Consider the following 16,923-nt stretch of genomic DNA (forward strand, 5'->3'; position numbering starts at 1 on the left):
ACCCTACTGCCAGCGCCCGCGCCCCGGCACCCACGCAGCCTGGTCCTGCCTCCGCTCAGTGCCTCCAGCTCAGCCGCTCTGTGGGAGGGGGCGGCAGGTGGAGGTGACCCTCAGTGTCTCAGGGACCCGGGCCAGCCCCTCTGCAGACGGACCATGCAGCCTCTCCTCTGTCCCCCATCATGCGTCCCTTGGGCTGAGCTCTGGGCCGCAGTCCCCCGGGGAAGAGGGGTCCTGGGCTGGGGAGGGGTGGGGGTGTCTGCTGGTCAACCCTCCATGCTCAACATTCAATGTCCGACCCTAGAAAGAGGAGGATAAAATGGAGCCGCCCTCCGCCCGACCAAATGGTCCCCCTTGAGCCTCCAAATGATTCCTGGGATCTGGTCTCTGGCCCATTCTCGGACCAGTAAACGGATGCAGAGCAGCCACGCTGGGCCAAGGTCACGAGCTGCCTGGCCCCAATCCGAGGCAGTACTGGCTTTTTTGAGACGTGGAAACTCGGTTTCAGCCTGGCAGGTGACAGGCCCCCCCAAGTGTAAAGCATAATCTGGGCTCATCTGGTCGGGCATGATATTCCCAACAAGGGATCGGTGACGTCGCCAGGGTGCAAGGGTGATGGGCCCCCCCACTGGCACACCTCGAGGTGGAGGTCTTGTGCCTTTCATCACCTGAGGTCACCCCCCTGGGCCAGCACTGGGACAGGGACCGGGGCCCAACGTGTCTGACCCATCCCAGGCTCTGGGGACAGAGGAACCCCCTCACCAGCCTGGAACTCACCCCGGCCACAGGGGCTGCCTTTGGGGGGTTTTGTCTCTGCAGTTGTCTCCCCAGCCCCGGTACCCAGCCTCGCTCAGCCTCTGGGAGAGCCTGCCAGCCCGGCCGTGCCTTGGGTGGCCATCCAGCTCCCCTCCTCCTCAGGGCCTGGGGCTCCTCCTCCATGCACCCCAACTTCTGATGGGGGAAGGTGGGCTCTTCGCTGTCGTCCTACCCAGAGGCAGGCTGGCACAGCTGCCAGCTTTTCCCTCCCTGTCCCAAGACAGGTGGAGGGGCCCTCCCAGCATCCCGGCCTGCATCCTCCTGAGAGAGGAGTGCCGGCCAGCCCTCTCCTCTGGGACCACACAGGCTGTCCTGGGGGCGGTGGGCCACGGGGCAGGCTGGGCCTGGGCTCAGCCGTGGGTGATATCTCAGGCCTTGACCGGGCTGTGGACAACGTCTGAATGGGCCTGGGCACCGGGCCAGGAGTCCCTCGCTTTATCTACGCGGCCTTGGCCCAAAGGGGGGCCAGCCTTCAGGCCCTCATGTCCCTGACTGCCCGGGGCTCAGACAGGGTTGTAGAACTTCCAGGAGCCCCCCTCTCCCAACAGCCTGAAGAAGGGGTGGGTCAGGGTGTGGGCCGTGCCTCCCCTCTGCCCCAGCCCGACAGGGGCTGCCAGGCCAACCTGCCGTCTGTGCCAGCGGAGCCCGCGTGCCTGAGCGCTGAGGACTGATCCACACCCAGCCCCTCCCGTGCCGCCCCGTTCGGGTGGGGAGGGGGCTGTAGGACACGACACACACGCACGTCAGTGTGGACTTCAGAGAACGGCCATGCTGGGCAGACAGTGGACGGCGTGATGCGATGGGGGAGCAGGGAGGCGACGTAGCAGGCTCGGGGGCTCTGTGCCCCTCCCCACCCTGTGCCCAGGGCTGACCTCTGCCCTCAATGGGCTTCCGGCTGGGTTTAGGTGACCAGCCGGCCTCTGGGGCCCTGGCTGAGGGAGGGCTGGAACGGGGGCTCATTCCAGCTCCCCCCCACCCAGGCAGCCTCCCTCTGTCCCTGTGGCCTGCCTCAGCCCTGGACGTCCAGGCCCTGAAGTCCAGGCAGGCACCGTATTGTCGTCTGTGGGCCCCACAGCCTGCCCACTGGGAACAGGCCCTTTATCAAACGTCCCACGTAGCTGGTGGGAAGGGGCCTCAGGGTGGGGGTATCTGGGTGGCGAGGCTGGCAGCGATGGACCAGTGTGGCGAGTGGACTGGCAGAGGAGGCAGGGGTCTAGCAGCCCCGTCCAGATGGACAGCTGTGTCCTCCCCAGCCCGGCATGGGGGCTCCTCCTAAAAGCCTGGGGCATCCTCGGGGGGACCTCAGGGAGCCCAGGCTGTCACCACCCAGACCCAGCCTCCGTTTCCCACCCCTCAACCAGCGATGGGGTCCCGTGCCCGCTTCCCGGGTCGTCACAGGGGTGGAGGGAGCTGCCACCTGCCCGGCTCCCCTCTGCAGGCAGTGGACGCTGGTCATCTGAGCTCAGGGCTCTGAGAGGCCCAACTGTGACTGTTTGCTGGAAACAGAGGCGCAGTTCAAGGTTGTCAGTTCAAGGTCGTCATTTCAAGGCCATCGGGCCTGGAAACCAAATATTTTATTTTGGGATCAGGTTGCGTGTGCTGTGCCGAGCAGACGCCCAGTGCCCACTTGGGGAGGAGGAGAGTGAGGACAGAATCAAAGGGTCCTTGACGCCCCCATGCGCCCACCCCACAGAGGCCGAGGGCCAGACGCACAACCCCCGCTGGTAGGATGGTGCCCCGTGGCCTTTCCCTGGCCCACCTTGTCCCCTCCTGGCGACGCTCTGGATGTCAAGGGGGCTACCACACACACAGGGGGAGCCCTTAACCAGCCACTCATGAGGTGGGGTGTAAATACCCCAGCTCCATCCCCCCACCAGGCGACAGCAGTACTCCTGGCGTCCCCTCAGGCCTTTGCACCCGGGCCTGGGCTCCTTCCCTTCCCGTCTGCTCCTGGCAGAGGATTTTCCTGGGAAGCCTTCACCTGAACACTCTCCTCGGAATCAGCTTCTGGAAAACAGCCTAAGACAGAGAGGCCCCTCAGCCTCCCTGTGCCTCAGTTTCCCCTCCCTCTGCTGCCCACTGACTCCATGGGGGCTGCTGCATGACTGCCGCTTGCCAAGCCCCTGCCCCAGGCTCTGGCCACGCTAACATGTTGACTTGCCATTATCCTGCTTCATCCTCGGGATGAATTCCCAGAGGACGGGGGACACCGACTGGCCCGGGTGCTCGTTATGTGGCTGTGGAACGATCGAGAGTTAGGGGGGCTGGCTCCGATGCTCTGGAGCCCAGGGGCCTCTATCTGGCCCCTGAGAAGCCCGAGTTCTCCTGTCAACCCCCCACTTTCCACCAGGCTCCTCACCGAGCCTAACACAGCCCTGCTTGCACCCCGGGAAGGGCCAGCCCTGTCCCAGCCCTCGGCTGTCCAGCGGGCTCGTGTCCACCTCAGAGGCCAGCGCTGCCTCTGTGGAGCATGGAACAGTCTGCCCAGGGGCCAGAGGCACAGCTTGTTTATGTGACCACGTAGGCAGAGGGTCCTGGGACACAAGCCTGGCAGCTCTGACAAACTCTCTGACAGGCAAACAGTGGTGGCCACCTTCATTGTCTTCTTTCTCACCTGCCCGGGCCTGTGTGTCTGGGGGGACCAGGGGCCCCCAGGGCATGGGGGGTTCCTTCACCAGCAGGAGCAGAAGGCTGGCAGGGTCCCCCGAGACCCTTAGGTGCAGGACGGAGGCTGCCTGGGGGCCGAAGGGGAAAGATGTCACCCGGCACTGTCCCTGGTGCCAGGGCACGGGGGTGGGGTTGGCAGGCAGGCAGGTGGTCTGGGGTCCTTCTGGTGGGCACGGGGGAGGGTCTTGGCTGGGGGCTCCTTCTCAGGCCCTTCCGCATCCTCCTCCCACAGCCTTGGTGCCTCCTCCCCTCTCCCCTTCAGAGCTGTGGTTGGGGGTCTCCATTCCCAGGTCACTCCCAATGACCTCCGACCCCCAAGTTGTCTGTCACCCCAGTTGTCTTGCCCCCTCTTGGCCACAGAGGCCAGGGCCCCCACTGACACCCCCGCAGAGTCCTGGACACCCACCAGCTCGTGTCCCGCTAACCCGACACTGGGCAGAACCTCATGGAAGGTGGATGGCGGGGGGGGGGGGGGGGGGGGGGGGGGGGGGGGGCGACTAGAGAACTCGGGAACTCGGGGCGTGACCAACAGCCAGCCCTTTATAGCCTGCTCCCCTGCCACGCCTGGCAATGCTCCCTCCCCCCGGCTCTGGGGACCTCAGTGTGGATCCCAATCCCGACACCGAGGCAGACCGGCGGCAGGCTGCCCAGCACCTCCTCGGAACCCGGGCAGTCTCTGGACTGTGACAAGAGCCATGGTCTGGATTGGCTCAAGCAGGAGCCCCTGCTTCAGGGAAGCTTCTGGGATCCCAACAGCCTGGACGGACCCCGGAAGAACTGTAGTCCCTGCCTCTGGGTCTGAGCCCTGGGCAAGGGGCCTGTCTGAGCTGTGCACGCAGAGACCCCTGTGCTGGCCCCCTCCCCATGGGGACAGCCCACCGGCCTCAGGGCCCTGACCGGTACCAGGGACCCCGAATTCCACACCAAACTGCATGGCCTCCCCCAGCCTCTCCTTACCAGACCCGGGTGTGAGGTGCGCACAGCAGAGTGGGGGTCCGCTGCCGCTGCCCCTCGACCCCCAGCCCCAGCATGACCCCTCATCTTGCACCTGAAGTATTTCAGCCTCTGACCTCCATGCCCACCCCCACGAGTCTACCCTGAGGTGGTTGGAAAGACCCCTCACTTCTCCAGTAGCCTCTTCCCATCAGGTTAGAATAAAACCAGAGCCCCCAGCCCACCATCCTACACCCCCAACACACAAGGCAGAGCCCAGGAACCCGGTGGAAGCATACCCCTCAGTCAGCCTGGGACCCCTCACCCAAGGGGACAAGGGCTCACAGAGGAGCTGCCGCCAGGCAGAGGTCAGCACCGTCCACGCCTCTGAGCCCCTGCTTGATTCTGAGAGCAGCTTGTCGGTCTGGTCAAACAGTCCATTTGTCTCAGGCAGAGGTCTGATACCGGGATGGGACTACAAGCTGGTGCAGGGAGCTGGGTGGCAGGTGGGCGAGGGAGATGTGGCATGGAGGCCAGTGGGATGGCCATGTGGGGTGGGCAGTGGGCCCATGGGCCGGCACACAGGTGCAGGGCCACCACATCCATGTGCCTCCGTATGTCGGCCACACAGGTTAGCACCTTCTGGCACATTCCAAGTGCTCGCCGTGAGCTGCGCCGTTGCTAACGGCCCCTCTCAGCTCCTCTGCAGGGCCAGCTGAACGTCATTGTGCCCACCTGGAGCTCTGCCCACCCACCGGGACCAGGGGTCTGCCCAGGGAGGCCCACACTGCAGCCTGCCCGGAGGACATCCTCCCATTTGTATCCGATGCCCCTCGTGTCCAGGGATCCCGAGAAGCCCCAAGCACTGACGGCCATGCCTCAGTGACGTGGCCCAGAGCGGGATGTGGCTGCCAGTCAGGCTGCCCCGGGGCACAGAGCCAGGCCAGGGCTTGATGGTCAGGGACTCGGGCCAGCCGCTCTGGCCTGGCCAAGCTGGTCCTTCCACTCAGGTGGGAGGTGGCCTGCTTACAAAAGCCAGAATGTCCAACAACACACTGGACGCAGTCTCAGTCACCTCGTGCCCTCAGACCTGTGTCCATCCTGGCAGAACAGTGGAGGCCAGCCCCGTCCAGCAGAGCAGAGGCCCCCATGCAATACCTCCCAGATCCCGAGGCCCCCCACACGTCTCTCCTGTCCCGTCACAGTAGCCCGGGACGGCTGCCCCCCAGGGAGCCTTGGCTTTGGGTATTAACCCAGCCAGGTGGTCCTACTGGACCCTCACCTGGTTGTCTAAATGCATCCCCCACTGGGCTTCCCAAGCGAGCCAGCATTCATTCATTCATTCATTCATTCAGTACTGGCTGGGTGGCCCCTATGTGCCCAGCAGACTGGACAGAACAAACAGCCAGGCCATTTCCTGGGGGGTCATGGTCTGGCCCCATGGGACCTGTTTGCCATTTAGGCTACATCCTGCCTGCCCCACTCACCATATTGGTTCCATCTGAGGGGTCCTGCCTCAGTTTCCCCACCGACCTCAGTGGGTCTCCTGGCAGAGCCTAGAGCCCCCAGCTGCCTCGGCCTTGCCCCATCTTGGCCACTGGCTGGATGGGGTCCCACTGGGATAGGACCCATCCCCAGACCTGGCCATTTTGCTGCCCACCATGCTTGCTCCAGGACAGGAGGGGCCAGCCTTAAGGTGGGAGGGGCCTAGCCCACCAGCCCACCCCCACCAGGCCTGGGGCAGCCTCTCCTGGCCTCCTTCCTCCACTGCCCAACCCTGGGGGACACAGTGGCCCATCCGACTCCAGCCACCTCATGCCACCCTCCCCCTGCAGCCTCTGAGGAGACTCAAGCAAGATCCCGGGGCCGGGGCTGGCAAAGCAGAGGAGGTCAGACCCCAGAATGAAAGCAGACGTTCTGTAAGAGGCACACAGCTTGGGGTGCAGAGAGCCGGGTCAGGAGAAGGGAGTGAGCAGGAGTCTTCTGTGCTGAGGCTGCAGCCTCGAGAAATTGGGATCACAGCCTTTTCTGGCCTTGTAGATACCTCCCCAGCGGCCAGGAGGTGAGGGGGACTGCAGAAGACCCCCAGGGGCCAGGCCTCCACTCCTCCCGGGCTCCATCGCGCTTCCCTCTGCCTGTACGTCTGTCCTCCACAGAGGATGATCAGGGCCCCGGCCTGAGCACTCGGCCCGTGTGCTTTATGGTCCTGTGACCACCCCTGCAGCAAGTATGATTATCGAACCCAATTTACAGCGAGGGGATGGAGGCTCAGAGGGACCAGGAGGCGGAGCGGCCAGTCCTCTAGCCTCAGAGCCCATGTCCATGCCCAAGTGGCCAGAGAGGGCTGAGCCGAGTTGGCACGGGTCTCAGGGCGGGTGGCAGGGTGGTCCACTCCCTCGTGTCCCCCCCGAGAGGGTTCAGGCTCCATCTCAGCCCCTCCTTCCCTGCCCCCTTTCTCTCCCAGCCGTGGTCACACCCTGGGGTCCAGCCCCAGACCTGGAGGCCTCAGGAAGCCCTGGGTCCACCTGGAACGCAGCCGGTGTCCCGGCCTGGGGTGTGGGCTCTGTCTCCCCGGTTCCCGGGGTCTGCAAAACATCACAGGCAGCCGCTCGCTCTGCTCACTTCCTCCCGCACTAGCTGACATTCTGCAGACCCGGCTCCGCCCGGCCACGTGAGGTGCTGTGTGCGGGAGACCGCCCCCCAGGGTCACAGGGCCCTGATGTGGGCTGTCAGGGGACGGGGACATGGGACACCAGGTGTCACTCCCCCCTCACGCCCTGGCACAGGGAGGCTGCCTGGCTGCCTGCTGCACACCAGCCAGGATGCCTACAGCCACCAGGCGGGCCCACGGCTGTCGAGGGCCCCAGAGGACACCCAAGATATGGAGAACGCCCAGGCCATGGGTCTTGCTGGCCCACGAGGAGCAGATGGAGGCCCTGTGAGACCAGAGGCTTTGCTGAGAGCCCATGGGGACCTGAGCCCTGTGACTGGACAGCCGCCTCCTGCCAGCCGTGGTGGGGACAGCGGGCCAGGAGACTGGAGGGCAGGGAGCTCACCCCAGCCCCGCCTGGCTGTCCCATCCCTCCTGGTGCTCAGCTCAGGGACACCCTCTGGGGAGTCTGGAAGAAGGGAAGACGATGCTGCAGCCTGGAAATTCTAGAACAGCCTCCCCCCACACAGTGCTTTCCTGTGTGTGTGTGTTGTCGGGGGGGGAGACCAAACACTCCACGGTTTGGAAGGAAGAACAATGCAGACAGCAGGAAACGAGGAAGCCAGTGGCTCTGAGCCTCAGGGCAGGTGGTCACAGACGGCGTCCCTGACCATCTACGCACGGTCTTGGCTCCCCCGGCACAGGCCCGTGCCCAGACCCCGCTCTGCCGTCTCAGCTCCATCCATGGATGTGAATCAGGAACCGATGACCACAGGAGGGGCCTGGGGCCACAAGCTGTCAGCAGTAGAGCGGGCGTGAGAACCGGGTCCTGCTCCCCGCGTCCCGGAGCCCACCCCTCGGCCCCCCGCCTGGGGGGAAGGGACCTCAGGTAGTGCGTTGACTTGTGCCCCCCAAAGGATGCGTCCGGGTCCTAATCCTAGTACCTGTCAATGGGACCTTATTTGGAAACAGGGTTTTGCAGAGGATCAACTTAGGGTGAGGTCATTGGGGTGGCCCCAATCCAAGGTGACTGCACCCTTCCAAGAAGAGGAAAGAGACACAGACACACAGGGAGACGGCCATGTGATGATGGAGGCAGCGACTGCGGTGATGCGGCCACAAGCGGAGGACAGCCGGAGCCCCAAGAGCTGCAGGAGGCAGGAAGGAGGGGCCCTGCCACGCCTCGGTCTCGGCTCTGGCCTCCAGGCTGCAAGAGACGAATCTCTGTTGTTTGGGACCGTCTGCAGCCCGGGAGACTTACCTACCCGCGTCCTCACTCTGCTTCCCGTGACTGTCCCTCCAGCCACCCGCCCCCCAGGCAGGACAACACTGCACACGAGGGTGCCCCCCTGCATCCCCCTGCATTGCCCCACTCTGTCATGTGCAGTGTCCCAGACACCGGTGGGCCATGAGGGGCCCAGAGAGAGCTGGGTCCCAGGAGGTGTTGGGGGCTGGACCTTCCCAGCAGCCTCTTGTCCCCTGGCCAGGTCACCCCGGTTTCTGCTGGGAGCTCTGGCCGAGGCAAGGACCCCCTCAGTCAAGGACAGGCATCAAGCACCAGCATGCAAGACACTGACTGGCCCTTTCAGGACAGCAGTGCAGCTGGCTGCCCTGTACCGTTCATCCCCCGGAACCACACAGCCTCACACAGATCCTTACAAATGACAAGGTGCAGGGGGACGTGCGGGAGGGTGACAGTGTGTGTGATGGGGAGCTGGCCCAGTCCAGGCAAGCTTCCTGGTGGAGGCAGGGCCTCATGACCTCACAGCCCTGCTTAGTACACGGTTGGCCCAAGGAGGGGGCTGGAGAGGTCATCGGTGCACCCAGCCAGCAGACAACAGGAAATGTCTCGGAGCAGCCCTGATGGTTGGGACCACACCATCCTCCTGAAGGGAACCGTTGAGCGCCTGCTGTATACCTGGAGGGCAGGTCGGGGTGTCTGATCTCTCCCTCCTGCGTGAGTGGGACCTGCCCCCATCTGCTGCTGCTCTCCCGTCAACTCGTCCTGTTTAAATATTTAATCCAGTTAAATATTAAACCTCTTCCAAGCCCCAATTACAATCGGATCGATTCTCGGCTGTGCCTGTGCCGCCAAGCTGGCGCTCTGCCTCCCCGGCCCAGATCGGCCCGGGAACGTGGGGGGAGGGCCTGGAGGCAGGGGCTGACCTGGGTCCCCACAGATGCTGGCCCGGCCCCGCACTGCCACCCAGCACAGACGGCTGGGCCGGTGCCCCTCCCCGGCTCCACACTCCTCGACAGCCCCAAGCAAGCGTCTGCCCTGAGCTCCAGGCTGCGGGGCCACCTGAGTCCACGGGACATCACTGCCTTGACGGAAGGGAGCCTGTAAGGTGAGGAGCAGGGATGTCCCATCGGGAGGGGGAACCTGGGAGCTAAGACCTGCCTCTGTTTAAAACCAGCTTTCGAATTACGAGATATTTCAAACATGCTGAAAAGCACAGAGAGTAATGGTGCTAACAGGAGACCCTCCCCTGGGACCAAACATGGGCACAAATCACGTGCCTTCAGGGGTTTTAAAATCTACACAGATCGCAGCATACTTCGCACATCCGTTGCAAGCTGCTGTCTCCACCCTGTGCGTGAGTCACCGGTGATGTCCGAGAGTCTGCGCGTGTAGACGTACAGCAGCTTATTATAAATTATTCTCAGATAACGACATGAGGCACATGGTTTACAAATAGTAATAAAATACGTGATACGCTGTCGTAAACTCCACATGGCCTGTCGGTTCTCCAGGGCCTGCTCTGCTGACCTTTGCCCAGCGCGTGCATCGGGAGCTGACCCGGGTGGCGGAGCCGCGCCCAGCCACCCAGTGCGTTGTCATTGTCTCGGACGTGACCCTCTGCTCAACCGTTTCTCGCCCTCGTGCCAATTACATTCATTAAACTGAGCTGCTTTCACTTCAGCACCAACTGTAAGGCTACAGAATTTAATTTTTCGTAGTGGCTGCTTAACAGGCAGCTCACCAAATTCCTGAACTTGTGGGCACCGGCCCACGCAAGCAGGGCCCTTGCACCCCGCAGGCCGTGAGCCAGGCCTGTGGGGACCTCTCTCTAGCTGTCCTTCCGCCTCCCTCTTTTACGTGTCTGTCCCCAGGGTTGTAATGACTTCAGCTTGACGGTAAATCTTGACACCTGGTGGAGGGCCCCTCCCCCATTGTTCCTTCTTGAAATTGGTGTGGCCCATCTTGGCCCTTCATTCATCCAGATATATTTTGGGGTTGATTTGTCTGGATCCAAGAAACCCCTGTGGGGCTTTGATGACAATTGCATTGAATTATAGGTTAATTTTAGGAGAAGTGCCATCTCTGTCATATCAGGTCTTCCCATCCACGACCATCATAGTTCTCCATGCATTTAGATCTTCTTTCATGTCTTTGAATAACGTTTTTTATTATCTTTGTGATCGTCATGTGTATCTTCCTTCTCGGCCCAGTTCCTTCTCTCTTCTTCCAGGAGGAGACAGGGAGGGGAACCCCCTCAGGGTTGGGGTGTCTGCAGGGTCTTCCCGTCTCCCTCTGTGCTGAGTGGTGTCAGCAGAGCTCTCGGCCGGCGCCTGCTCCTCTCTGCTCTTTGCAGGGGCTGTTCCACGGTCTCTCGGCCTTTGGTCGGCTGTCCGTCCACTCGCCGTTCCTCTGACCCGTCAGCCTCCTCTCCGTCACCAAGATCTCTCGCCACGTGGGGTCCTGCAGCTTCGCCTTGCCGAGCTCTGGTGGGAATTTGCTCATGTTTATCCTGTTTACTCATGTTAATGGGATTTGCTGTGTTTCTTGAATCTAAAGTTTCATATCTTTCATCAATTCTGCAAAATTCTCCCCCATAGCTCTTCACATACGGCCTCTCCCTCGTTTCTTTCTCTCTCTTCCTTCTCGAACGTTTTTTAGAGCAGACGTCAGAAACATTTTAAGCTTTGTGGGCCAGAGGGTCTCAGTACAGCTACTCAGCTCTGGCTTTCGTGTGAAATCCATCATAGATGACATGCAACCAGCCGGCCATGTTTCAGTAAAGCGTGGTTTACAGGCAGGTGGCGGGCAGACGTGGCCCACTGGCTGTAGTTGGGTGGCCCTGTGTCAGCCTCTGTCATCCGTCCCCAGGCCCCTCACCCTCTCTGTGGGGCATTCAGGGTAATCTTTCCCATCTTCATCTTCCGATCCACTGATTGTCTTATTAGCTACGCCCACTTTGCCGTTGGACTCATCCACGTACCTTGTAATTTCCAAGGTCCTCCTTTTCAGGTCTGTAAGCTTCACCCCTCCTTCCCCCTGCCATCTTATTTTTTCCTTAGAGTTTTGACTCCTTCTTTTGTGTTTTCCATAATCTTCAATGTGCTCCCTTCACAATCTTTTTCACTGGTCGTTGTGTCAGCTCAAATTCTTGGACTCACATTCGACACTCTCCCTCACTCTCGGTGGGTTGTTCCCCTGTAAGCTGGGCTCCAGCAGGACCCCGGGTCGCGGGTTATCCCTTCAGAGAAGCTGTGACAGCACATCTCTGAGGGCCTGGAGTATCGCCAGCCCAGGGCTTATACGCATTTCTCAGCTAGAGGATTTCTAGACCCTGCAGGAGTATAGGCCACGCCCCAGCCTGTGCAAGGCCAGCAGGCAGAGGATTCCCGTGTGTGGACTTCTTCTAGTCTCCCTGCCGCTGATGACGCAGCCTCTTGGGGGCCCCAGCTCCAATCCTGCCTCACCTGGACCCAAGGCCCTGTCTCCTTGCATCAGTCAACACCCCAAACCCCCGAGTCAGAGACGGGGAGCCCCCACCCCGCTCCAGCCCCCTAAGATGCGGTGGATGCAGACACCAGTACTCCACTTGGTGCTGTGTGCCCTCTGCCGTGGTCTGAGTGTCTGCATCCCCCCAAATCCACACGTTGGAAGCTCACCCCCAAGGTGACGGAATTAGGAGGTGGGGGGGCTTCAGGAGGTGACAAGGTCATGAGGGGGCCTCATGAATGGGACTGGTGCCCTCATGCAAGAGACCAGAGAGCTCCCTCACCCTCCTGCCATGTGAGGACACCGTGGAGGACGGCCATCTGCAGCCCAGAGGGGGGATCTCGCCAGAACGCGGCCATGCGGCACCCGGGTCTGGGACTGGCAGCCTCCAGAACTGTGAGGAGCGAGTGTGTGTGGTTATAAGCCCCCGGTCGGTGGTGTTCTGTGACAGCAGCCTGGGACACCCTCTCTGTTTATTATTCCCTTTTTCTCCTGGTGAGCACAGCTCAGCTCTCAGCAATGTCTGTGGTTATTTCTCCAGCATTTCCACGTGTGACTGGTGGGATTTTCAGGTTGACCTTTTCTCCTCAATGCTGCTGCCCGGGACCTCTGTTTGCATCCTGTGCGTCCCGTCTGGGGCCCTCAGCCAGATCCAGACCCCGCTGAAGACCCCTAGGGATAAGGAACCCGCAGCTTCCGACATCACCAGGCCCCCTGCAGGCCAGTGTGGGCTCCGGGCACTCAGCGTGAGCTTCATCCCTGCCCCAGCGGAGGTGCTGAACACCAACATGACCGTGTGCACTCCAGCTGAGGAGGAATGCGCGAGAGAAGACACCAGTCCTGGCAGCGCAGGGGGGTCACCCACCAGGCGGCTGGGCTGGCCGCTCGATAAGGCTGCGAGGAAATCACAACAAAGGAATCCGTGCATCAGACAAAGGAGCTTCCCGGGGACGGCCGTCTCCAAGGCCACAACGAGGCTCTGTGAGCGAGGAACGGGGCCAGGTCTCCGCTGATGACCCGGCAAAGGAGGGCGATCAGCCTGGACGCTGGTGCTGCCTTCAAGGGTCAGGAGAGGGACGGTCACCACGCAGGGGCCTCGGAAAGGATCCGTGAACTGCCCCAGCCTGGGCTGTGCGGTGGACTGAAAGGTGGCCCCCAAAAGACATGTCCACATGCTGAACCCCATAAGCGGAGGGTCTTTGCCGATGTGATTAAGTTCAGGAACCTGAAGGAGATCAGCCCGGATGATCCAGGTGGGCCCTGAACCCGATGGCAGCGTCCTTGGAAGAGAAGAGAAGGGAGAAGACAGACACACAGGGAGCAGGCCGTGGCGACGGAGGCACAGAATGGGCTGATGCAGCCACCACCAAGGGACACCCGGGAGCGCCGGCGTCACCAGAAGCTGGGAGAGGCGGGAAGGAGCCCCCACCCCGAGAGAGGTTGGAGGGAGCGGGGTCCTGCCACGCCTTGACTTCAGACTTCCAGCCTCCAGAGCTGGGAGAGGAGATTTCTGCAGCTTTAATGCCACGGTTCATGACAGTCTCTTACGGCGATCCCCAGACACCAACACAGGGTGCCTCTCAGACAGAGAGCCCCTCGCCGAGCACCAGGACCCGATGCTGCTCTGGGCTCTCGCATGCCCTTCACATGCTGGAGAGCCTGCAGTCCCAGCTGCCCGGGGCTGACCCACACCCCTATTCTGCAGAGGGGAAACCTAGGCTCTCTGAGGTCAGCACCTTGCCCCCGGGGATGTGGCCCTGGGGGACAAGCGGGGTCTGGATCTCAGACCTGCACAGAGCGGTCGGACCCCAGGCGCCCCAGCAGTGAGGGTGGGCACTTGTTCATCCGATTTTGGCTTGCAGGAGTGTCTGGAGCCTGGAGGCAAGGTCAGCCTGCTGAGATGGACACTCAGGGCCAGAGGGAAGGTCTCCGGGGAGGTGAGCCTCCCGCCAGCCCCTCATGGCAGCGCCACCCTCAGGCCTTCCCCGACTGTCGCAGGAAGAGGAAACCCACTGGCCCCGTAGGTGGGCCCTCGGCACCTCATGGGTACTGCCCATGGCTTCCATCAGGACCCTGGCCCATTGCTCACCGCCTCTGAAGCGCCCACATTGGGATGGGGGGAACCTCTGATGGCTCAGGAGGAGCCAGAAATATCCCACCTCACAAACTTCACCCCAAGAGCACGTCCCCGAGGCTGCAGAGGCCCCAGCCCCAAGGATCCTGAAACCCCTGCTCTGGAGTCCTGGTCTTGGGTTCTGGAGCTGCACACATCTCCGGGCCCTTTGTCACCTCCCTGAGGGCCCAGACGTGGCCTTCTCTTCTTGGCCTGCCGGCAAAGGATTCAACCAAGAAGGAGTAGACACAGAGTGGGATGAGAGGATGTGTGTGGTCTGAAACGAGAGCACTGCCCGGAACTCGTGCACGGTCCCGGAACCTCGGCCACATCAGGCCACGGTCACCGCAGCCCGGGCCTTGGCCCCATGGGGCAGGAGGCGGGGTTTCCAGGAGAGGCGGCTTCATACCACGCGATGGGGTCGCCCGCTCCCTCCTCCCGGCCGCACACAATGCTCTCTCTCTGGCTCCGTGTCTATCCCCGAGGGCGATTTGACGTACAGTGAGATGCAGAGACGGAAGGTGCATGTTCCCTGCGTCTGGGGGTTATTTCTGAGCACATAGGATTTCAAACAGCTTCAGTGAGGAAGGGCTAACCTGCAATAAACTGCACACGTTTGAAGTTTGACATAAGGTTGTGCCTGTGACGCCATCACCACAATCACAATAAGAAAACCCTGTTTGCTCCAAGTTGTCATCTCCCGCCCCACCCCGTCTGGGGTGACCCCTGACCTGCCTCTGTCACCTCAGGCTAGTTGCATTAATAGGACACGGAAACACAATCACACCGTGTACCCCTCGTCCTCCGGCTCCCCTGAGCTCCATCTGCGTCTGTGTCAGAGGCCCCTCGGTCCTTGGTGCTGCTCAGTGACACATCATGGAGTGGACGTCCCACAGTCTGTCCACTCACCCACTGAGGGGCATTTGGGCAGTTTGCCGTTTGGGGTTTGCTGTGGCCTGAGTGTTTATGCCTCCCCAGAATTCACATGTTGAAACTTAACCCCTAGTATGATGGTATCAGGAGGCAGGGCCTTTGGGAGGTGACCAGGTCGTGAGGGAGGAGCCCCCACGATGGGATTAGTGTCCTTGTAAAAGGGACCCCACAGAGCTCTAGCACCCCTCCCGCCATGTGAGGACTGAGCGAGAAGACGCCATCCGTGACCCAGGAAGCAGGCTCTCGCCAGACCCTGAGTCAGACGTCCAGCCTCCAGAACTCAGAGAAACAAAGTTCTGCAGATGGTAAACCACCCAATTTATGGAATTTTGTTATGGCAGCCCAGACAGACGAAGACAGGGTGATTCCCAGGAAAGCTGCCGGGAACTTTCACACACGTCTCTGTAAGATGGGCTTCATTGCCCCGGATGAGCACCCCGCTGTAGGAAGACTGGATCGCGAGGTACGTGCACACAAACTCTTTTCCAGGGTGACGGCACCACCTTCCAGCCCCGCAGCCGTGCGGGAGCCCCGTTCCTCCGCATCCTCCCACACTCAGCACCGGCAGCCTCCGCTCTTCGGCCGTCCGACAGGTGTGGGGCGTGTCTCCCTATGGTTTCCAGGTGCGTTTCCCGAAAAAGGGGTGACGTCGAGCATCTCTCCACGTGCGTGGTGGCCATCTGAATGACTGCTTTGGTGACACGTCTGTCCCATTCTTCTGACCATTTTTAGATGGGGTTGTTTGTCATTTTAATGAGAATTCTGGTAATTCTTCATAGATCTGGGACACAAGCCTCTCACCGCAGATGGGCTCTGTGAATGCTCACTCTCAGGCTGAGTCTTCCTTTGGACTTTCTTAGGTTTTTTTTTTTTTTGAGGAAGATTAGCCCTGAGCTCACATCCGTGCCCATCTTCCTCTACTTTATATGTGGGACGCCTACCACAGCATGGCTTACCAAGTTGCGCCATGTCCACACCCAGGATCCGAACCGGGGGTTCACTGAAGCAGAGCGTGCGCACTTAATCGCTGCGCCACCAGACTGCGCCCCTGGACTTTCTTAGTTTTTCTGTGAAGTTTTTGATCCATTTCTAATTATTTTGTGTGTGGTGTGAGGTAGGGGTTGGGGGTCATTTTCCCAGAACCATTTGTTGAAGAGACTTTTCTTTCTCCCACTGAATTACCCTGGCCCCTTGGTCAAAGGTCGGTTGACAAGTGAGGCCACGTCTGCTCTCAGCTCAGCACTGTCGACCTCTGGGACTGTTGTTATATCAAGGCCGAATGTCATTACCGAAGCTTCACGGTAAACGACGTCTTCAGTTGCTGAGTCCTCCAACTTTGTCCTTTTTGTTGTTGTTGTTTCAGGATCATTTGGCCATTCTTTGCTCTTTGCATCTCCATATATGTCCTGGATTCAGCCGGTTAATCTATACACGAAAGCCTGGTGGGGTTTTGTTTGGAATTGCCCTGAACTCGCAGAGCAACCGGGGAGAACTCTCAGCTTAGCAACCGCGAGTCTTTGGATCCACGCGTGTGGTCACGTCTGTGTCTCCGCTTCCCGAAGTCTCAGACTCCTCTCAGCAGCTTTTTGTTATTCGTTTCCTTACAGAGGTCTCACACATCTTTTGTTAAATTGATTTTTACAATTTTGGAGCTTTGGGATGGTATTTTAAATAGAAGTTCAAATTTTATTCTGTAATCGTTTGTCACTGGCATGTGCCCTGTCTGTTGTCCTCTGCCCTGGCTGACGTCCGTATTAGTTGTAGCTGATTTTTGGTAGATTCCATCAGATTTCCTGCACAGTCTGTGTGTAAAAACGGTTTTACTCTTTCCTCCCCAAACTTTCAGCCTTTTATTTCTTTTTCTTGCCTAATTAAACTGCCAGCCCTGCAGGGCCATACTGAACAGCAGTGGCCAGAGCAGGCATCCTTGTCTTGTTCCTGATCGTGGGGGGTGCACCCAGTCCCCCACCACCAAGCGCCATGTTCACTGTGGGTTTCCCTAGATGCCTCCATCAGCTCGAAGAAGTTCACTGTTATTCCGGCCCCGGCGGGACATCTGGTGGCCCCAAGGCCTGTGGATGCCAG

At 60.5% G+C, this 16,923-nt stretch overlaps 1 long non-coding RNA gene across 1 annotated transcript; it reads left to right on the forward strand.

Annotated features, from left to right (window-relative positions):
* Window positions 1-9,172: 9,172 nt before the first annotated feature.
* On the forward strand, window positions 9,173-16,625 carry LOC124241536 (uncharacterized). Its single transcript, XR_006889240.1, has 3 exons — window positions 9,173-9,411; window positions 15,180-15,301; window positions 16,202-16,625. It is a non-coding gene; the product is annotated as an uncharacterized LOC124241536 (long non-coding RNA).
* Window positions 16,626-16,923: the final 298 nt, after the last annotated feature.

Source organism: Equus quagga, chromosome 7 (assembly GCF_021613505.1).
Source record: "Equus quagga isolate Etosha38 chromosome 7, UCLA_HA_Equagga_1.0, whole genome shotgun sequence".
In the NCBI taxonomy this organism is placed as follows: domain Eukaryota; kingdom Metazoa; phylum Chordata; class Mammalia; order Perissodactyla; family Equidae; genus Equus; species Equus quagga.